At 45.1% G+C, this 22,979-nt stretch overlaps 1 long non-coding RNA gene and 1 pseudogene across 16 annotated transcripts; one reads left to right on the top strand and one right to left on the bottom strand.

Moving 5' to 3' along the window:
- Positions 1–4,033: 4,033 nt before the first annotated feature.
- Positions 4,034–17,626, top strand: LOC120653634 (annotated as a pseudogene).
- Positions 9,045–16,189, bottom strand: LOC120698525. Of its 16 annotated transcripts, none has more exons than XR_005684887.1 (12): positions 15,624–16,189; positions 14,430–15,547; positions 14,210–14,301; positions 13,896–14,108; positions 13,730–13,804; positions 13,497–13,583; positions 13,057–13,136; positions 11,662–12,957; positions 11,478–11,521; positions 10,068–11,380; positions 9,762–9,841; positions 9,045–9,342 (listed from the first exon to the last, which is right to left on the bottom strand). It is a non-coding gene; the product is annotated as an uncharacterized LOC120698525 (long non-coding RNA). The 16 variants fall into 16 exon arrangements; XR_005684889.1 differs by having other exon boundaries at positions 13,089–13,136; XR_005684882.1 differs by lacking the exons at positions 13,057–13,136; positions 13,497–13,583 and having other exon boundaries at positions 14,430–14,483; positions 14,898–14,967; positions 15,411–15,547; positions 15,624–16,184.
- Positions 17,627–22,979: the final 5,353 nt, after the last annotated feature.

Raw genomic sequence — 22,979 nt, 5'->3', positions numbered from 1 at the left:
AGGTGCGGTTCGACCTCTCCGTGTTCCCCCACTTTTCCCTCGCCGCTGGCGAGCCTCCTCTCCGGAATCCGGCAAGAAAGCGCCGCCCCTGCCTCTGTTCCCCTCCAAAGTCTGGCCAGGGACCCCTGTGTAAATATAAAACTTGATTCCAGGGGTGAAATGGCAAAATATGCATGAACTCTGAGCAGTGAACTTGTAAAATATCTAACAAATCGTATGAAAATCATAAAAATACAAACTAAGATGTTCTGGAATCCTTGGAATGAAACCTACAACTTTTGTTACAGTCACATACTAAGATTCTGCTTGCATTTTTATCTAGATTAAAAGTTAGATTAAATAGTACTTTAATGTTCCACAAGTTCTAGCCATGAACTGTAGGAGATTTCTTGCTGGTAGAATCATGTCTATGATCAGAGCTTCCCAGAAAAATTTCATGACCAGAACCCAAAGATAACTATAGGTTTTAATAAAAACTTGCTCTAGGTGTAGGATTCATAGATCTAATTGTTCATGAAGTTCTGTAGCTTTTCTTGGGATGAAACTAATACATTAGAGTTAGATTGTACCATAGACACCATGGTAAAAGTTTGAACCCTGTTAGAAATCATTTACTTGCTCAAATGACCAAGATTTCTAGATCTACTAGTTATGTTCATATATTAATACTGGTAGAAATAGAAATGTTTTAGCTATGAAAATTTTTCTGTAAGAACATGGTACTGAATCCTTTCTTTTGTGCAAATTTGAGAGATTTTAGATCTAGTTTGCTATATATTGTGTTATTTGCTTGTTATATTGACTTAATTCATGATATATAGTTCCTATGATTATAAAAATCTAGGTTTATTTTTGGAACTCTTTTTTAGTCATGTAATCATGCCTGCAAAGTTTGAACTCTAGTTGCTTAGTATTTATGCATATATAAATCATGCTTGTTATGTCATGCCTGGTTTTGTTATTTTCATTCTGAATGCAATAGTTCACACCTAACATGATTTTTTATCCTGAACTTAGTTAGTATGAATACTTTCTGTAGAAAAATTTTGACATGCAATGCTGGTCATTTTGTCTTTCGAATATATATGCAAGATCATGTATAGTTTAATTCATAAGTAAATGTATTGCTGGATTTAACGCTTTATAATTTTACTGAAGCATGTTTAGACATATTCAAGGCTATGGTAAAAATTTAAGATCCAGAAACATGGTAAAACTTCCTGTAGAAATTATGTTTGATGAAAGCATGCTAGTTTTGTTATTTTGAGAACTCCTGTTTTATGAGTATATAAATTCTAGAAAAATTACAGTGCTGAGTAAGTAATATCTAGTTGTTACTGTAAAATTTATAGCTCCAGAAACCATGCCTAACAATCTGTACAAATTTGTGAAGTTCCAAGCTTAATCTGAATAGATGATTTTTCATGGTTAGATGTCTTGCTGTTAAAAGCTAAAAATTTTACAATACATTCTAGAGTACCTGACCTGCTAGCTGTAAATTTTTTAGTACTAGTTTATGCTCATACTTTCTGTTATGAAATTTAGAACTTATGCTCATGTTTCTAGTCTAGAAATGAAAACACCCCAACCCACTCATTCATGAAGTAAAGTAAATATAAGTTCTACTCCATAAATGACTGCCCATGGAAATGAAATCACAAGATCATCACTGAATTAACATATTGTTGGATTACAACTCTATAGTGAAGTAAAGAAAGTTCATATCATGTTGTAATAACAAATCTTTGCATTGCATATAGAATCGGTTAATCTTTCTGACGGTGATTACGAATTGGTACCCTCGGACTCTATTCCTACGGCGGATATTAATCTTAACTGTGCTAACTTGACTCAAGACCTGGGCCAAGCCCTAGAGGACTCTCAGTCTGTCAGTGCCCAAGAAGGCAAGCCCCGGTGCATAATCCCATTATTTTCCGTGTTAATTTCATCTAACTATTCGTATGTGTTGTAATAATTTTATTTGCGCATTTACGTTTTCAGGTGTTGATTGAAACTTTAGATGCATGTCCCTAGGTACCTATGTTGATATCCGGATCTTTTTCTCGACTAGTTGCCCCGCTAACTAGGTACGGTAGAAGTCGAGAGGTTTCCTGCCTTTCGCGAGAATATAGGAGTTGACTGACCTTTACTTACCATTGGAATATAAGGATAACGTGCGGGGTTGTGTAGTTGTGATACCCCGTCGGTGTAGTTGAAATTGGTTAAGGTCGCGGTGTGTGGCTCATTTCGTTAAGCTTTTGAAAGTACTAGCCACATGCCGAGAAATATGGTAATCGGTAAGCTGAAGTACCTGATTGGACTGGCGAGTGGAACGATCATTCACCCTCTTTGTAGGAGTAGGATTTAATTTTTGTCGCGACGTACGGGTGCAGAGTGGTCGGACTCTGTAGTCGAGGAGGGTGACCCGGATCCACGGACTGGAAAGAAAGGGGAAAAGTAGCATGGGCGAAAGCGGCGTCGATCTCCATGCGTGTGTGTTAGGTTCCCCTGGCCAGGTTGAAATTCGATTCGGAATCGTCCGCCTCTCACGGCATGAGACTGCTTAACTATTTCGGTCACATAGAGTAACAAGTGGAACATGATGATGATATTACTGCTGGATGATTAATTGGTTGCTCTACCATGCTTGTGTAGAGATAGATGCAAACTTAGAACGGTTAATCCAACTAGAAGATGGCAAAGATAAAATCTGAAAATAAGGATCTACTCTTAGTGGCATTTTTGGCAAAACAAACCCCACCAACAAAAAAGCCTTGCATGTCTAGTTATTGGACTAAGGTATATCCGGTGACGGGTAAGTCTTGCTGAGTATTAGTATACTCAGCCTTGCTTGTGGCACTATTTTTCTGGTACTAACTTTGAGGATATGATTGCGAGTCTGACTTGGCCGTGTACGTTGTCTCCGAGCTGATCTGTCGAGTGGGATGGCCCTTCAGCTGGTGCTGACCACCCTCCCACTGAGTGACGTTTCGTACGGGCTTTATCGAGCATCACCGGTTTCGCTAGTCGTCATTTTATTTCTTCCGCTGCAACAATGATACTCGAATAAATTTGTGTAGTCAGGACTATGTAGTACTATGCTACTCTGAACATGGTTTGTAATAAATTTACCTTTCGCGGCAAACTCTGATGATGTAAGAAATGTTCTATGTTGTAATCTCTGGGCTCACCTTCGTGTGAGTGTTGTCTGTGCAATCCTGGAAGAGCGTGGCTTTAATCGAGGCTTCACTCGAGGAACTACTGGTGTGTGCCGATTTTGGTCAGAGTTGCCTAGCAACGAAGATCAGAGCACCCAGGCCCAGTATTTTGGGTGGTTCCGCCACATCTGGATGCCGTAATAATACAACAATCCATGGAGGAAATTAGAAGCCGGAAGTGCAAGCCCACGTTCAATGAAATGAACAAAAAGAACTACTTCATCAACATTTTCAAAGGGGGCGGGTTCTGATTGAGCAGGATGCCACTGGACTATTTCCTTAGTTTGCAGAAGGCCCTCGGCTACAAGTCTAAGAAGATTTGCCTCGGAGCACTTACTTGTTCTTGTTCTCTAGGAGTCGGCGACCGGGGCCTCCTGTGTCTGCTTCCCCTTGTCCTTGCTTGCCTGTTTCTTGCCCGCCATCGCTGCAGTCATGAGTGCTTCATTACACCTCACTCGGGGGCTGGAGGCAAGTGGGAGGAGAAAGAAATATGGAATAAAGAAGGGGAGCAGGAGGAGTAGATCTAAAACTAGATCTGAAATGAAGGCGGCGGTGTTAGCGAAAGAGAAGTGAAGGGGGCTCAACAGTGAAGTGAGATTTACCCTAGGTCACCTCGTGGTTATATAACCAGCAAAGTGGCAACTTTGTAATTTCATGGAAGGTGAAGCGTTTGCCGTGGAATAAGATTTGTTTTGAGTGGTAATTATGGAATTTTTTCAGAAAATTATTCTTTCAGCCATTTTTAAGGGATAAAAGTCATTTTAAGGGATTTTATCCCTGAAAGAAGGGGCTTTCGAATTTCTAAATGAATTAACCAAATTAACCATCAAAGCACATGAATTTTAAGCATTAGATTCAAAGCTCGGGGGCTTCTGGGCACGTGTCATTGATGATTTATTTTCAAAATTATTTTGATGACAAAAATCAAATTTTAAGGTGGGCTCTGAGCCTGATTCTCCGATTCAACCTAAGGCTCGAGAGGCTACTCCATATGGAGTGTGACTTTTCATCACACTTCACATATGAAGATTATTTTTGATGATTTCAAGACTACTCGAGCGAGAGTACCATGTAACCTCGGTGTGGCTAAGGAAGTACTCAGAAGGCGCGTTCTAGCCGAAGTTCAAAGGACTCGAAAACGACTTCATAAGTACTCGAAGGCTACAACTACTCTGCTATAAGGAGCTCGGGGCTTGTCAGACACGGGTCACAGGATACCTGACGTGGCGCGGATATGTGCGAGACGTGGGATGGGGCATGTCCAGGACCCATAAGTTATGTGAAGTACTCATGTACATAAAAAACTAGTCGGCATAGATAGAAACTACTCCAGTAGTACTCTAGAAGGACTTCTAGCCTCATATAGATCTAGGGTTTTATGTAACCCTACTCCAGACTATATGAGGGCGGACAGGGACCTCTCCAAAGCATTCATTCATCCCTCAAGCAATATAAATCATCAAACAGGACATATGATATTACACATCTCGCGGTCTAGACCTATCTAAACCCTTGTGTTGCTTGCACCATCATATTCTTGATCTCGACAACCCTACCATCTTAGAATATACGCCGATAAAACACCTAACACTCCCCAGGGGCGTCCCTGGGCCCGTGCGGACCGTGCGACAGCATAGGGCCAGCAAATTTGAAGAGCCTCCAAAATATGAAGTATACCTTATGTATACTAATATAGGAGGCTTTAATTTTATTAATTTGTAGCCTAATCCATAGCAAAACGAGATCCAAATGGCATCCGAAAGTCACACATCGTATTCCGATTGCCACTTCGTCTCCTATCGCGCACTGACACTCGTGCCTCGCGGAGGCGGAACGGACTAGCGTCTGGCGGTCGCTGTGTCGACTCGCCAACGCTGGTCGCCAGACATGAGTCGTGAGACTTCCACGGAGCATAGCCACTCCTAGACTGCCACACACTCGGCAACTTAGATATCGCTGCCGCTAGGATCCCATCTTAATATTTTGCACTGGGCCTCGGTATGGCCGGGGCGCCGCTGCACTCCCTCCCCGAACACTCCATCCCCAAGGCGGCGCAAGGCGACCGGTCGCCGCTAGCACAATATGGGAGAAAAAAGGGAGAGAGCTTGGGGGACTCACATGGTGCGACGGCCGTCGGGTCTCCGCATACGTGCCCCTGCTCTCCTGATCGGCGAATACGACCTGCTGCGGCAGAAATCACCGGCGGGCAGGCGTCCTCGTCGCTGGCAGTAGGCGATTGGGGATATGCTTTCTCGTAATGAGCATGCACTACCGTAAAAAGCCTGGCTTGCTTTGGTGCGCTTAGGGGTGGTAATGGGCCATGGCCCTAGTGGCCTCTTCACAGCCCAATAAGGCCCTTCAAATTTTTAGTTCAAAGTTGTATAAGATTAGAGCCCGGCCCTTTTAAGGCCCGGTCCTTTGATTTTCTAGTTTAAAATGTTGGGCCCTTTACCACCCCTAGGTGCGCTAGGCCAGCCCAACATCGCGCGATAAGTCGGCCGCCGGTTTGTTGTTTCTTAGACTTTTCCTTTCGCTATTGATACCCACACAAGAAAAAAAAGGTTTCACTATTGATGCTTTGAGTCCAGCTATTATATATGTCAGTTTCGCATTCGTGGAGGGTCAGATTTCAATTGCAGTTCCAGATAAGGTTTTTGTTATTCCTGGTTAATGTGACGTTCCTGTTGTTTCCAAAATGTGTGCTCCGTGTATGACTGACCCAAGGGAAAACATGATCTGCCAACATTTTTCCCACGGCACAAGAAGGTTACAGGTTCTGCTGATTAACAGTGTACGTGAAGTTCATTATGCTTTTGTGAAGTTGGGCTGATGCTCCATTGGACTGTATGATTCTCAATTTAGGAATGCATTTGATGGTTTTTTCCCCTTTTAGTTTGATCGGAGAATGCATGTGATTTTGCCCCAGAGCCAGGAGGTGAGAGGTGGTTTGCAAGAACCCGCGCAGACTGCTGACCTGCAGTGGGTGGCCGACCGTCGCCGCGGAGATAGAGTGGTAGAAAGCTCAAACAGATAGTACGCGCTCGGGCAGAGGCGCCGGGAGAATCCACGAAGGAACCCACCGGCCGTCGCCGGCATCTTCTGCGGCCAAGCACGTGCCCTGCCCAGCCAGCTTCAATGGCGCATTTTGTTATTGTTACTAGCAAGCAGGTCAGGTCCTTTGTTATTGTAATGCAAGGAGGCTGGCCGGCCACTTGGTGTCTTCTCTTAGCTTATTGCTGCGCAAAGGGGGCGCCCCGTCCGTATTGCCATCTCCGGCGGCGAGGGAAGTGAACCTAGCCATGGCGAACAACAGGCAGGCCGTGGTGCTGGCACCGGCTGGGCGCCGGCGAGCCAATGCTGCCCCGCTCCCTACCGCCCGCTGCTTCCTCCGCCTCTTGCGTGCGACCTCCGCTAGGACTGCCCGCCACCGGCGCCTTGCTGCGGGTGCGGGCAGCTCCACCCGCGGCGGTACCGCGGCAGCGAAGCGGCGGGAGCGCTTGCCGCCCCTCCCGGAGCCGGAGCCGCAGGACGCGGATGCCGCCGCCGAGGCGGCCGTGGCGGGCAAGTACTGGGCGCAGCGCTACACCCTCTTCTCCCTGTACGACCACGGTGTGCGCATGGACGCCGAGGGCTGGTACTCCGCCACGCCGGAGTCCGTCGCCGCCGTGCAGGCCTCGCGCGCGGCGCCCGTCGACCTCGTCGTCGACGCCTTCGCCGGCTGCGGCAGCAACTCCATCCAGTTCGCCGCCCGGGGCTGCCACGTCGTCGCCGTGGAGATCGACCCCCGGAGGCGGAGCTCGCGGCGCACAACGCCAGGATCTACGGCGTCGAGGACAGGATCCGGTTCGTGGTCGGCGACTTCTACCTGCTGGCGCCGTTCCTCAAGGTACCACCGGAACCGCCACGATCTCTTTCTTCTTCACCGTCTCATCTGTAGATCAAGATACTCCGGTACCAGCTGAGAGCCTGAGATCCTGAATTCAAAGAGGGTTTTGTAATGGTTTCTAAGTGCTTGCAACAGGCTGATGTCGTGTTCCTGTCACCACCCTGGGGCGGCCCGTCGTACATCCAGGCTCCAGTTTACACCCTGATATGCTCAAGCCAAAAGACGGGTATGCTAGCTGTTTGTTTACTTTAAAGTCGGTCCCTAACGACATTTTAAGCTTTAAGACAGTTTTAGACCAACAATAATGTACATAGATCAAGTAGTGTTTATACATGGAACTCATGGCGCGATCTTGTGATGAATAGTCGTAGAGAATAGTCTTGCTGATTCTTGCTGAGATAACAAAATATAGCCTCTTCCAACCCTCTCCTCCACGTCATAAAAAGTCTTACGGGAAACCTATGTATATAGCTAAGGACTGTATTTACTACAAATGCTAAATAAACTGCCTCTCGTTGTTTATTTTCTAATACAATACGCATGTATGTAATCACTATCCCGATATGATAAACTTTGGCTACTATATTCAGTCCCCCCTTTGTATTTTCCATGTGTGTTCCAGCCCATTTGCCATAAAGGAATTTAGTGTATGAATGAAGATCACTTTTCCTGCACATTGTGGTCCTCTAATTTGATAAATTAATATGTTCCGAAAATTCCTAGTGAAATTCTTGCATTTCATTAGAACAGCAGTATGACGACCGGAAAGCAATAGTCGGAAGGTTACATACAGAGCCACTACCGGATTTCTCTGATTTGCCGAGTGCACAGGACACTCGGCAAAGCCTTAAATACACTCGGCAAAGGCTTTGCCGAGTGTAACACTCGGCAAAGACGTGTTTGCCGAGTGTTTTTCATCGGGCACTCAGCAAATACCTTGCCGAGTGTCTAGACGGCCCTCGACAAAAAAAGTAGATGCAACAGAAAGTTAACGGCGACGAAGACTTTGCCGAGTGTCGTAATGGCCGGACACTCGGCAAAGGTTGACTCGAAATCTAAATGAATCCTTCTCTTGTGTATGGAACTTCTTCGGAGATGCTTCATTTCATAAGCAACGTACGTCAAAACTTTTGCAAAACCTTCTCAATTTTTTATCACAGTCTCCACATATGATATCATGACAAATCTTATGATTTTCAGACTTTGTTTGCTTTTTTATAGAATTTAAAACCTATTCAGCTACACGTTCGTAGTAATATTTCGTGAACAAGATGTTTGAATTTTCCTTTCAAATCCTCAACACTTACTCAAACTGGACTCAACAACATGAATATCATTACTTCCATTCATTATAGTACATTATTCCTAACACTTGCGGTCCAAACTTTAATTTTCCCAAAAATCATCTTTTAATAAAGAAATTAACTAAATATAGAAAATATATCGACAAAAATCATCTTTTTTATAGAATTTAAAACCACCTGTTTGCCGAGTGCCTAATGCGTGGCACTCGACATATATGTTGTTTGCTGAGTGCCGAGCCTAGGGCACTCGCAAACAATGATATCCATTAACCACGTGGCGTGTGCATGGCACGTAACACTGTCACCACGTCAGAAATTCATATTAGTGACGGCTGTAGACTAATATTAGTGAAAGCTAGATTGCACGTCACTAAATTTTAGTCACTGATGTGAATCACATCAGTGAACCACATCAGTGACGTGCAAACACCTGTCACTAATGACTCACAGTGGTGACCACTATAGAATTCACGCGTCATTAATAACACACAAAGGTGACGGCTATAGATTTTGCGCGTCACCAATAACATACAAACATGATGGCTGTTGGTTTTACACATCACCGATAACATACAAAGGTGACGTCAGTTGGTTTTGCGCGTCACCGATAACTTTCTTATTGGTGATGTGCTACAGTTTTGCCCGTCACCAATGTGAATTTATAAAAAAAAATATGGTCAGCTGCTACATACAATTGGATAACCACAATTCACAACAATATAGGTTCACAAGCAGATAAAGTTACATGTTCACATGCACGTATATATATAGTTGCAGGTTCAATACTCAGTGCAACTGTTTTGTACCAGAAAACTAGATTAGCACATTAATTGAAAATTTCCCTTCTTGTCAAATACATGGGACACTAAGATGGCGGCAAGCTCTTCTTGAATGCTGGACAATACACTTTCGCTGATGGGGTCGGTAGTAAGTCCTGCGTAATTTTTATGGGGAAAGTGAGACACCCATTAGAAGCTGAAACCACCTTTTATTGTTAAAGCTATCTACTGGTCTCTATCATGTAATGGCAGGTTTTAATAAGTAAAATGCAAGCTAAACCTGCCAAGGTCCTAGCAGGTTCAGTTGACACAGAACGATAAACATTTTATTGCATGGAGTTTCCAAAATCTGATAATACAGTGAGACAAGTGAAGATACACCTTTCAAGTAAATAATTTATCTACAGATCACACATACAAATCATGGATATAAGATAATGATGTTGTCATCACAATAATATAACTTGTATAGCTAACAAGCATAAGATGTCAGCAGGAAAATGATTAAGAATGATAAACATGCCATGAATTTGCCTTGGGTAACAAAAAATCCAGCTGCAGTTAGTTTGCTCACCTTTCTCTCAAAACTTGGCATTGATGTCCAGCTGTAGTTGTGCTTCCTCCCTGCTTGTCCCTTGATCTGAACCTTAGGTCCTGTTGAGGAGTTAAAACACATAAGTAGAGAAGAGTCATCATTCGAGTCTAGATGTCTTCAAAATTAGAAGCGGACGGAGAACTCAGTTAATTCTACAGAGCGAAGACATGTGCTAAGTATGTAGGGCATAATGCACAAACAAAGTAACATGGAAAGAAAACACTGGATGGACAATTGATAACTTTATAAAATAAACTGTTGAATGATTGCAAGATAGGTGCATACTTCATCTTTCTGATGTCCATTGCATTTCTCATGTCATTCTTCGGCATATTGGTGCCTGTAGTTGCCACAAACTGCTCAAGAAAGAAAAGGTCTGATTTCAGGTTTCGTTAAGAAACATTGCACTGCTGATTGTCATGTCTACATGGATTGCCCATCAAAATAAACCTCAAGCAGAAATCATCATTGATCTAAGTGTATATGCCAAGAAAAAATAACAGAAGGCAAAACTAACAGAAAAAAATAACATCTGCAGCAAAAAGGCCCCTTATTAATATACACTCTTGACAAACAGAAGAGTGTAAATAAAATAGGTTGTCTAAAACTGAAGGCTAGGATACCAAATTAAACCAGGAAATGAACAGAACTGAACTGAGAAATAGCTTGGTGCTAAATTTTAATGCTCCCTAGCTCATTGTTGCATGGCTGGGAGAACTAGTCATTCACCTACCTTCAGATTCTATCAGATCAAGTGAGATGCAAAAAGTTTAGAATTGCTTACCCTGGCTGAAGTTTGCAAGAATTTCAAGAGGTTAGCTGGAAAGCCATGTATAAAACAGTTAGTTTCAAAAGATTGACTCCATCATCAATAGCATGGTTCATGAAAGGGAAACAAACTTTATTTTCGATATGTCGTAACTAGCATAGAAAAATGCATTTGTGTTTGTCTGCATCATGAAGATTATATAGATGTGTCACAAGTAAATTTCTTATCTTCTCAGAAACATGTCCACAGAGAATTTGCGAACCTGATTTGACACACAAACTGGATAGATACTTCTAACTTTTTAAAGTACAAGATGGTGATGGAAACAACTGTCAACTTGGCTGCTGCTTGGACCGATACAGGCAACTTGCATATACTGACTTATCTGACAAGTTTTTTTCCATCACATATCAGTAGATTATATTAGCATGTATCCATAAACCACAGTGAGCATTGACATGTGCTGTGAATAACCAGGGATCTACAGTTGGTACAGTTGTGAATAATATTACAAGCACCGAAGCACATACTGCTGGTACAGTTGTGCCTTGTAGTTATACAGAGAAAACCTCTGCTCCTATCACTTCAGTCCCACATAAAAAATTGAAGTCAAATAACCACATAGTTACTCCAATCATTCGTAAGGTTTTCTCTGTTGTACTAGCAAACAAAAAGCACTTAAGAGAAAATTTGCTAGAACTCATTACATATGTACACCATACTACAATCGAAAACTGAAGTCCAATCGATGCATTGGTATAGAAGAATTTCTACCTCATAGGGTCCGTCATGCTGTTTGCCACTAGGAACTTCTTTGGCACTTACAAGGCTACAAAATCAATCAGAATGCATCGGAATTCAGAAGTAACAGTTAAGGATAATAAAGCATAATGCAATTTTCTGCGTAACCAATTGTGCTTGCTCACTTGTTTTAATATGCCATTTTCTGTCCTTCTTCTTGTTCGACAATCTGCACAGATGTGAGATAAATTGAAAGCATAAAAAAAGAAAAAAATGATGCCATCCAAGAGTTAAACAGAGGACAGGAGGAGCAGAGGAGAGGAGCAGAGGGAGGGAGCAGGGGAGAGGAGAGGAGCAGGGAGGATTGACCTTTGGCCTGGCCGGTGGCCGGCGGGAGCAGACACCGGGGCAGGAAAGGAGCGCTCGGCGGGGAGGGGAGTGCCCGGCCAGGAGGGGATGGAAGCGCCTGGCGGGGAGGGGAGACCAGCGGGGAGGAGCTGTGGCACCCACGACAGGTAGTGGCACAGCTGCCGCAGCAAGGCGGCCAGCCGAGGCCCTGTCATCGCCCCGGCGCGAGCACGAGCGTGGGCATTGCCGAGGCCACGCCAGTGAGACTTGCGGATCTGGGAGCCGGCGAAGGGGGTTCGTACCTGTGGCGCCAATGAGGCCGCGGCGAGCGATGAGGAGGTCGAGCGGGGAGGTCTTGGGGGCGGGCAAAGGGGATTCGTACCTGCGGCACCGGCGAGGCCGCAGCGAGCGGGGTGAGTGGGCGAAGGGGGATTCGTACCTGCGGCGCCGACGAGGCCATGACAAGCAACGAGGAGGGCGAGCGGGGAGGAGGATCACTGGACAAGTCGATCCGCGAGGTGGCGGCGGCCATGCGTGTGGGGAGCGAGCCCTGGAGCAGCGCACAATGGCGTCGCACTGGAGCGAAACCCTAGCCCGGCCGTCGGCGATGGTGGTGCGAACTAGCGAGCTGGCGGCGCTGAGGGGATGCAAGGGCGGGGCAGTGCGCGGCAGTTTTGCGCCACGTGAAAGGCCGGAGGGGCCCAGGCCCAGGTTGCCGGTCTTATAACAGACTAGTAAGTGCCTGTGCTAACGCTGCGGGTAAAAAAAAACAACACATGTACGAAGTAGAAACCTAAATCGTGCATATGCAAGACGTAGGGGAATGAAAAACATATATATACACAAAGTAGAAACCTAAAAGATAGCACAAAAAGCTTAAGAGAATTTAATCAAACGATGCATTACTTGCAAAGGCTAACTGTAGCAACAATTTCATCGAACGCGAGTAAGACATGGGCCAGGATGTCTAGGCCGAAAGTTTGTCCAGTCAGCAGTTTGCCTTGGAGGCATTCCGTCGAGGAGGTACTGGGCGTCGTCCATATCAACAGCTGCAAGACCGTTTCCCGGCCATCGGCTCCGACTCTGAGCCTGACCCCTCGGCGCTATCCTCGCCGGGCTCCTGCGGCGTCTGATCGAGGCCTACTCGAGGCCCCGCCTCCTCACCATCCTAGCGGAGGCGGCCGCGGCCGACCCCGCGCTGCACCCTCCAGCAACTTTTAGAACACTGAACTTTTGGACACCTATGCAGGCCTAGCGCCCTGGCCTTCTCTAGCAACCCATTCACACTCGCGGCAGCCCCTTTAGCTCTCTGCTTCACTGTAATAGAGAAATGCAGGAAACCATAAAATAAAACCAATTAGACAATGCAATCTTTCAAATAAATTTTACCACTACAAAAATATAAACATATCTCACATCATGATCCAATTTTTAGTGGATATTAATACCATTGATCAACGAAAAGCAAATAGGTCTGCATCCAGATATGTTTAAGCCTGTTTGACAGAACAATGAGTCAATGAATATGACCAATCCTCGTTCTTGATGAGCTGAAGTAATAGTTCGTTTGCCAAACTTCGAATGAAAACTACAAGACTATCGCAACAAATTTTATCCTAGTGCATGCTCCTTTAGATTCAGGTTCCCGATTTCCCTAAGCCATCACTGAGTTGCTTAACACATTAGGAAACCAAATGATTGTTTTACCTCCCAAAATTGCAAATTCCTAGACCAAGCTGCCAGGGAGAACAACTATATTATGCGATCAAGAATAAGATCTTTTATTAACCATGAATGCAAGCACATTTTTCCCTATCATATATCACTACAAGCATAGCACAGCTCATTATCTTCACCTAGAGAAAGTGACAAACTCTTCCCAAGACTCCACCTTCCACCATCTCCGAACCCAATCATAAGTAAACCAAGAGGCAATTGGATAGCTACGAGCAAAATAAGTTAACATATCAAATTATCTTAAATTGGGAAAGTTGCTGCTCTAGTACTCACCGTCAACAAACACGAACATAAATTAAACATCTAGGCAAGAACTGATGAAATATTTAGGAACAATGAAATATAGCATTACCTCTGGCAGGTGGGTCTCCCCAATCATGCTCTGTTCAACCAGATGCAGTGACGCGTCCTCCTTTAGCAAAGAGTACTGATGAAATATTGGCCACCAAGTATAATTTAATTGCAACACATAGAGCTGGAATTCTAAGATAAACACCCATGCAGTTAGTCATCTGTACCTAAAGCACAAGCTTGGATAGAGATGTTGGAGTCCCATGAGCTCTGCACCAATGTTCTTACGGCGTTAAGGCGAGTTGTGGCGAGTCACCACCGCCTAGCCACCTAGGCGGGCTAAGGCGACGCCTAGGCGGGCTAAAACGCCTAGGCAGGCCAAAACAGGGGAGCGCCTTGTCGCCTAGGTGACGCCTAGGCGACGCCATAAGAACATTGCTCTGCACACATGTTTATCTGTTTTAACAATTTATGAAGCTTATTTGAACTCTGTTATAGGATTGTAACCAATTGAACAACATTTGAGCTCAAATTAACCTACCAGCTCAAGAGACACATTGACTTGTCCCTGACATTATGTAGCACAAATATCAAATTCCTGCAGCGTCGCACCCATGCCCACCTCTCTGTCACCTATGAGAGTCAAGACAAATACAAGACAGCCTATAAACAAATTTTACACACAGAAATAAACCAAGAGATAGTAAATACTATTGCTTTGACTAATTCCGAACAATAATTCTCAAACAAGAGAACATTACCATAGGAGCTAAAAATCTGCAATTGTACTGACAAAGAGATTAGGACACAAATTTCTGCACAACATAGTTTTAGTCCAAAATTATCAGAAAGAACACAATCATTGGAAAGATAAATATAAAATAAAACCAATTAGACAATGCAATCTTTCATATAATAAATTTAAAATGACATAATACAAAGTATGTTATGATATCCAAGATCACACACTCGCATTCAAATGGTTTTACCTGTCATAAATTCAGTTTTTGTTGACAATAATGTTCAGTTTGGTCAGAGCATTCATTTTTTTCAGAGCAAAATTTCAGACCAGCTGACAGTTTGCATATCAGAAAATTATGTAATTCACAATACCAAAATTCTCCTAAACATATACAAGTCACCATGCTAACATTGTTTAGCCAAGTAAAGCTAATGATTGTGTATATAGGACAACATCGTGTAGCCAAGTAAAGTCAGAGTGCTCTTACAGCTTGCAAGTCCATTGAGCGCTGAAACTATAGGGTAATCTGTCCAATCAAATGGTTGGTATTGAATGACCTGCAACCGTAAAAATACAGTTGGCATAGGAGAGATTCTCCCTGAAGATCAATAGCAGAGTAACCAGTGTGTGTGAGTGTATACCACACCTATTTAATCATTAGCTGAGAATCAGGAAAAAATGCTTCTCCATAGTCTCATAAGGAGACAATGATTTTTGTGAATTATGTTTACATTTCATTGCATCGTCCAAATTTTGTAAACCGCTATCCCATTAGTATAACTTGACATCAAGTAACAGACTAATGTAACATGGACAAAATACCATCAATCAAATGTGGACCAGGCTGTATGGTAACAGACTAATTGACAATAATCAAATGTAACTTACTGACAGTTCTTATATTAAACAAAGCTTACATTCTCTAAATTCAGATCTAAAATTGATCTTGTGGGAAAATGTTCTGTATACTAAATGCTATATTTGACACACTCAAACGCACCACCCGTATTGATCAGGCGAGGAGTGTGCTCTGCAAGCTCCAGTATTGCCGCCTGTTGCCGCTGCCGCATGCCGTGGCCCCCAATCCCCACGGCCGTATAGATCAGGCCATGCTGTCCATGATCTCATGGCTCAGATCTGAGAGGGAGAAGAAGCCAACGTGAAGTTGAGATTGGAATGAGAGTTAGGAATTAAAAAGCGTCATTGACCTCACCCACACAGATCTCCGGCAATGACATGCAGCGGGCGGCCTGCTGGATATATGGGCTCCTCGCGGGGCGCAGGGCGGCGACCTGCTGGACGTGATTCTCGCGCGGCGCGTCGGGCGGCGTCCTGCCGGGGCTCCTCGCGGGGCGCGCAGGGCGGTGGCCTGAACGGGGCGGAGCCGCCCTTGACGGCACCAGGCGCGCGGCGGCCTACAGTGGCTCCTCGCGGGGCGCGCCGTGGCTCGTCGCAGGGCGCGCAGGGCAGCGGCCTGGCCGTCGAGTGAAGATGGCGCCGGGAGAGGTGGGGATCGATTTGGGAGAGGTGGGGGTAGGGAGACGAGGCGCGCATGGCCTGGCGGGGCAGCAGCGGCGGCGCGGCCCCCAAATCTCCCAAACCCTAACCCTAAGATCAAAGACATCCTCACCTGTGCCGCCGGCGTCCGCGAGCACCGCCGCCGTCCCGTCCGCGTCCTTTTTCCTCTCGCGACTCGCGCCGTTTGGACTCTCGGTATTTTTTTTTCTTTCTTTCGGGAGAGTCGCCCGCAGGGTTTCGGGAGGGGAGGCGGGACGAGGGAGGCGGGATGAGTGAGGAAGTTTGGGCCAGGCAACATGAACATGGTCCATTGGATCTGAGTGAGTAAGAGAAAGAAGATCTTAGAGCTAATCTGGTCTGTTCATTTGAATGTTTAGTTGGATCTGGATGTAGAATTTTGGATGTATTTAGAAGAAATGAGGATAGATAATGACTGAGGTGTGCAGGGTTTTGGGTGTACTTAAGAAAGTTTTTTTTGGTGTATTATATGTAGTAGAGATAGAGATACAAGTAGCTAATTGGTGAAGTACGAAAGTGCCTGTAACCTGGTTGTTACAAAAGCCTCAGTAGCACCTGAGGTCCTGGGTTCGACTCCCCGTGGGAGCGAATTGTCTAGGATTTAATGGCGTTTGTGCTTTCAGTGGTAGGCGACGTTTCCGTCGACAGCGAGACGCCTGTGGTGATTTCGTCAATCTCGAGGATTTGCTGGCTCAGTCTCTCGGATGTGCTCATAGGGGTAGAGTTGCGTGCGTGTGTTCATAGGGTTGAGTGTGCGTACGTGTTTGTGAGCGTCTGCGTCTGTACTGTGTTTCTAAAAAACAAGCTAACTGGTGACGCTGGTTAGAAAATTGTGTCACAAATTAGTTGCAACTTTGGTGATGCGTCTAAACAACAACCGTCTCCAATGAATGTGTCATTTTAAATAGTGACGCATCATGAGGAGACCCGTCACCAATATAGGTGATGCAGATGCTTATGTAAAAATATTAGTGACGCATCCAATTTACATCCATCACTAATTTTAAATTAGTGACGCGTCTTATTTTTATTTCACTATATTAGGTGTCTCCTTTCTTTAGTTTTTACGTAGTGTGTTTGCTGAGTGCCTAACGCGTGGCACTCGGCATATATGTTGTTTGCCGAGTGTCGAGCCAAAGGCTCTCGGCAAATAGTTATTTTGCGGAGTGTTGCAGTTTCGCCGAGTGTTATACATGGAACACTCGGTAAATATGTTTTTTTTGTCGTTGGTGCCCTCGGCAAACGGTTTTGCACTTGGCGTTTACCGATTTCCGGTAGTGAGCCTTATTTTTCTCGATGTTTAGAGACAGCATATAGCACCACTGACTTACAATTAAATATGTACCGAATTTAGTACCAAATTTTGACGCCTTCCAAGGTACGTAGGTATGTGCTTCTTGGTACCTAATAACAAATACTGTCAAGTAACCAGCCTCACGTGGATACCAGTGGAAGAGTTGTGTGTATATTGTGACCTACGGCTTTGCATGCAGGTACTCGATGTTTCAGGCTGCTCTGAAAATATCTCCTAATATCATCACGTTCTTGCCACGGACCGTGGACATGAAGCAGGTAGAAGGGCTTTCCGGGTTGTCTTGTCCTCGCTTAGGTTTCGATACGCCTGCTAATGGGGTTGAACCCACTTCAAATCCGCCCCTACCCATATTTCAAGAGCCCTAACTACCACCCGCCCCGACCCACCCCGTCGGCCCAATGCCCCAACCCGCCCCAACCCGAAGTCACGATGGAAGATGATATGCGACTTACGTGCCGATCTACTACCATAGCGCCCCAACCCGTCCCAACCCGTCTATGTCGTCAACCCAACCCGCCCCAACTCATTTCATAGTGTCACCCGTTTCCACCCATCCAATAGTACCCGTATTAAAACCCACACAAAAAACCCATTAAGCCCCGCCCCATTAGCAGGAGTAGGTTTCGAGGTACATTGCTGTTCCGTCTATCCTTGTCATCAGAATTCTATTTCTTGAGGGCATCAAGGCGATTTAAGATTACCATTGTCTAATTGTACACTTGTAATCCAATTCATGCAGAGTGAAGAGAACTACCACTACTAGAAAACACGCTATGGGAACCGGTTGGAAACACCCTTAGGCACCGGTTTTCCAACCGGTTCCCGCAAACCGAGACCAATGGCCTCGCCTTTAGACATCGGGTTTTTCAACCGGTGCCTTAGACTTTCATTGGTACCGGTTGGTCTTTCCAACCGGTACCAAAGAGGCTGCCACGCTGACGTAAGGTGGCAGCTCCTTTAGTACCGGTTGATCTTTCCAACCGGTACCAATGATCTTTTCCCTTTTTTTTCCCAAGTCCAGTTTTGTTTGTTATATTTATTACTGTTTATTCTTTTATAATTGCTAAACGCACTCAAGCTCTACAGTACTATACATTCATTGGTCGTTCGTGTTCGTTTTCAGAGAATATTTGAAACTAACTAAAAGTGAAATGCGAGCATATAATTAAGCTAATTAGATGAACTAATATATTTACAAACATCAAGGCATAACGTTTAAAAATATTTACAAATGTACAAGTCATGTTTGTAGTCCAACTATTGGTCCCCTCAGGAGGTCGATGGAAGTCCTCTATGGATGTGACCGTCGTGGTAGAACTCGCCTCTAGGATCCAAGATCTCGTTCAAAATGAATCTGGCGAGCTGCTCGCACACGGCGTTGATCCGATCAGTAGAGTAACATTCATCCCCCATTTGAGACATCTATCATTTAGGAAAAAGGGATTAACATCACGTGCGTTAGTACAATTATGAAAATATACTAGTGAACGGTTTGGACGTACTCTCGTGTCTTCATCAGTAGCCTTCCCCGCATGGAGTCATGATGTGCAAGTAGTCGCATACGTAGTACCCGCACCAATCAGTTTCTTGTTGTTGTCTCGCACACTTAAGGAGAAACAAATAAATTACTCAATTTAGAACGATTTGGGATTATATACTTAACTAGACAAATCTTTATGAATCAACATACCGGATAATCCATGTTAACGTTCAGTTCGGGCCTCCATTGACCACGTCCTTTGTTATTTTTCACAAATTTTTTCCAAACCCTGTGCTCAAAGTTAAGTTTGATGTTCAGGAATTGTTATTAACAGAAAAAGAATTTGATTGTGCAAACTGAACTTACCTGTTCAAGGGGTCTAGGATATGTTGGATTGTGGACTTTGGATTTCTCATTGAGTCAAAGACTATAAGATTGCCGGTCTCTATGGAAAGTATGAGTAAAATCCAATGATAACTGCAGATATAGATAGGATATATATATATATATATATATATATACATACATGCATTAGACGACTTAGTATTTATTTAGTAATATAACAGAGGATTGAGTCGACCAAGACTTACCTAAAGTTGTATGGTATGAATATATAGGATTTGTAATTTTACCTAGTCAACGAATCGTACATGTTTTGGCACGTTCCCTTGTAATTTTCGTTGAACACTTTCTGGTTGACTAGCAAAGAAGACATGAAGCCGATTTGATGGTGCCATCCATGTTTTCGGTTTTTTTGGGTCTCCTGTCTAAACGATACAATAGAAATTTTATAATGCACACATATAATTATGTTCTTGTTAACAAAAAGTATTAATGTAGAGGTAAGTGATACTTACAAAACCCAAATGGTGATGATAGAGGCGTCGAGGGCTTGTCGATGGTAAATGTGATATAAATTTTCGAAGTACACCCAGAAGTCGTCCTCCCCGCAGAAGAAATCATGGTCACGATACTTGACTCCAAACATTTTCCTTTCATCATTCGACATTCGCAGGTACCATCTATGCAAATTGAACATCTGCGTGCCAAGACTATTCTCCTCTTCCTCAGTGACAAAAGAGTTTCCATGCTGGAATGGAGTAAGAACGGGAGCGACAGGGATTTCCACCTCCACTTGCCCCGTTGCCTCCTCTAGCATTAATCCAGTTTTAGAAAGAAATATTGCGGCCTGTAGGTCCGCCTGGAGTTGTACGTCCCTTCGGGTGTAGGAGTGGCAACCCTGGCACCTGGAGGGGCTCGAGTTCTTTTTGTTGTGTGCCAAGCTGAGGAATGGTCTTGCCACATTTTTTCTTCAGATTTCTCACCTTGTGTGCCTTTGTCAGAGTATGATCATAGTCCGAGGGTAAGCTTTTCGGTTTTGGTGGGTTGTCTAGGTTTGCGAGAAGCTTTTTCTCTAGTTCTAGAGGTACCTTTTCCCTCAGCGGGGGGACTTTAGGCTTCAATTGTTCTTTTATATATCGAGCAGTCTTCTCTTCCAACTCCTCAGCGGTTTTCTCGTAGGTTAATTTTCTTTCGACCGTTTTCTGCTTCTTCTTTGAGGGTCCAGCCGGTGGGAGGGATGCTGTCTTTTTCTTGCCTTTTTCTAGTGCAGGAGGAGTTAGAGTACTCGTGGCCCTTTGCGCCGGCGGAGACGGTGGTGAAGGAAGTGGTTGTGGGGACGGCGGTGAGGGAGGCCGCGGAGACGGGCGATCGGTCTGCACGGGAGCCGTTGTGCTTGCAGTAAGTTTGATGTCGGCCTTGCACCATAGAACGACCCCGTGCAGTGCGTCTCCCAATGTCTTCTCTCCATCCCCTCCAATGAAGTCGAGCTCAAGATCCTCATTGTTTCCAACTATCTGCTCGACTGTGACGGAGGTGTAGCCAGGGGGTATCGGCCTTCCATGAATTGTAGTAGAAGGATTCAGGGGCAGGACTGACCCGTATGCGACATGAATGGATATATTTCTTGCTCGCACATGAAGCTCGCACGGTATCGGCATGGTGACATCATCCACTAGATACATCTGGTCATCTACCGCCGTTGGCTCAATCTGGGGTTGTTGTTCCGCTTGTACGTCGGGCGCCGTGGATGCACAGCTGCTGCGTCGCTGAGAGGCCGGGCTTATCACAACATCCGGGTGCGACCCAGCAGTGCCCCTTTGGCTCAGAGCCAGCTGCACTGCCTCATTGACCCTGGCGTCCATCTGAGATTCCAAGGACGCAACCCTCCTATTCATCTCTTCTTGTATGGCACGAAATTTATCTTCATGTTCGGCTTTCCTCTTCGGTGAGTCTTGTAAGAGGAATCTCCGGCCCAAGCAACTTTCCATTGGACCACGCCGATGCTGCGGGCTCGTCTAGGGTGTTCCGGATTCTTTAATGCCCTTGTTAACTCATCATTCTCCCTTTGAGGCTGGAATGTTCCTTGTTGGGTCTCATCTATTGCAGCGACTAGATCGCGGGACACTTCTTGCATATGCTCGGGCACGACCAAACTTCCATCCAACTGGTTTAGTGTCACGCCATTAGCAAATAACCACCACTTGGATCTATCCGGCCAATCCCAAGTCGTCGGCCTGATGCCTCTATCCATAAGGTCCTGCTCCATCTTCTGCCATTTTTAACTGACTTCTTGTACCCGGTAGCCCCAAGGTGGTGATTGTACTTCTTATTTGCTGCATTCACCTTGGCCTGTTCGGATTTTTCTTGGGCTTCCTCTGATAGTTTGTATTATTTGAACTCCTCCCAGTATGGTTTAAGCTGAGGAAGATCATCACAGTTCGGCTCCTTATCCTTCTTGATGTAATTGATGTACAACTTCTTCTTGAAAGTTGCAAAGGCAAGGGCCATCTTTTTCAAGGCACATTTCTTCACAAGTTCTTGATCAACTCCTTCAGGAAGAGTGAACATATCCTTGAGTTCTGCCCATAGCATTTCCTTCTGATGTGCAGGCACGGCGTGTTGCTGTTCTTCGGGTTTGCTCATTTTCCATAGTCTTGTGGTGATCGGAATTCTTGCCCGAATAATAACCCCACATTGGTTGACAAATTTTGTGCTAACAGCCTTTGGAGCACTTGGACAGCCCTCTGCGTCCACTTCTGTGACGACCTGTCTTCCCTCCATTTTCTTGGTTGGCCGGCGTCTCCCTTTTGACTGGCTCAACGAAGTCGATGCGAAGGTCGACTAAATTGCAGAAAAGATATGTTAATCGCAAAACTAATCTACCGAAGTCACCATGCATATAGTTTTAAGATTCGTACTGGAACATGCTGCTGTTGATTGGGTGGCGGCGCAAAGTCATCATCTTCTTCATCGGCATCTCCAAACATATTCAGGAACTAATCAGCTGTCCGAGCATCTTCTTCAGCGATTGGCTGGGTGGTGTTGGCCCTCGTATCTTCGTTTATTGCGTCCAACATGTGTTGCTTGGCGACCTCGTCATCACCGAAGGGGTCCATCCTTAACTGAAACCGTAAAAATGTGTTAGAGTATGTGTCCATCCTTAAATGAAGTAGGAGAATTCAATTCTTTGAACGAATATGCGTGTTTGAGAGAGAGAGTGTGTGTGTATGTTAGAGGGACAGAGAAAGAGAGAGAGAGTTAGTGAGTGTGTGTGAGTCAGTGTGTGTGTGGGTGTGTGTGTCTGTGTGTTTGTGTGTTAGTGGGATAGAGAAAGAGAGAGAGAGAGTTAGTGTGTGTGTGAGTCAGTGTGTGAGTGTGTGTGAGTGTGTGTGTGTGTGTGTGTCAAGGGTCGTCGGTCGATACTTTATATAAATGTGTTAGAGTGTGTTAGGGTGTGTTTGTGTGTGTGTGTGAGTGTGTCTGTGTGTGTGCTAGTGTGAGTGAGTGTGTGTCTTTGAGAGAGCGAGAGGGTGTGTGTGTGTGTGAGAGAGAGTGAGTGTGAGTGTGTGTGTGTGTGTGTGTGAGAGAGAGAGAGTGTGTGTGTGTGAGAGTGAGTGTGTTGTGAGAGAGAGTGTGTGTGTGTGTGAGAGAGAGTTAGTGTGTGTGTGTGAGAGAGAGAGAGTTAGTGTGAGTGCGTGTGTGTGTGTGATGTGAGTGTGTGTGTCATGGAACCGGGTCAAGGAACGGGGTCGAGGAACCGGGTCGAGTAACGGGGTCGAGGATTGAGGGTCGAGGTCTAGGGTTGAGGGTGGAGGTCGAGGGTCGAGGGACGGGGTTGAGGGTCGGGGTCGAGGGTCGAGGGACGGCGAATGCGTGTGTGAGTTAGAGAGCGAATA

Source organism: Panicum virgatum, chromosome 1K (genome assembly GCF_016808335.1).
Source record: "Panicum virgatum strain AP13 chromosome 1K, P.virgatum_v5, whole genome shotgun sequence".
Classification (NCBI taxonomy): Eukaryota; Viridiplantae; Streptophyta; class Magnoliopsida; order Poales; family Poaceae; genus Panicum; species Panicum virgatum.
Note: the sequence above shows the minus strand (reverse complement) of the source record. Positions and strands in the feature narration are given on the sequence as shown.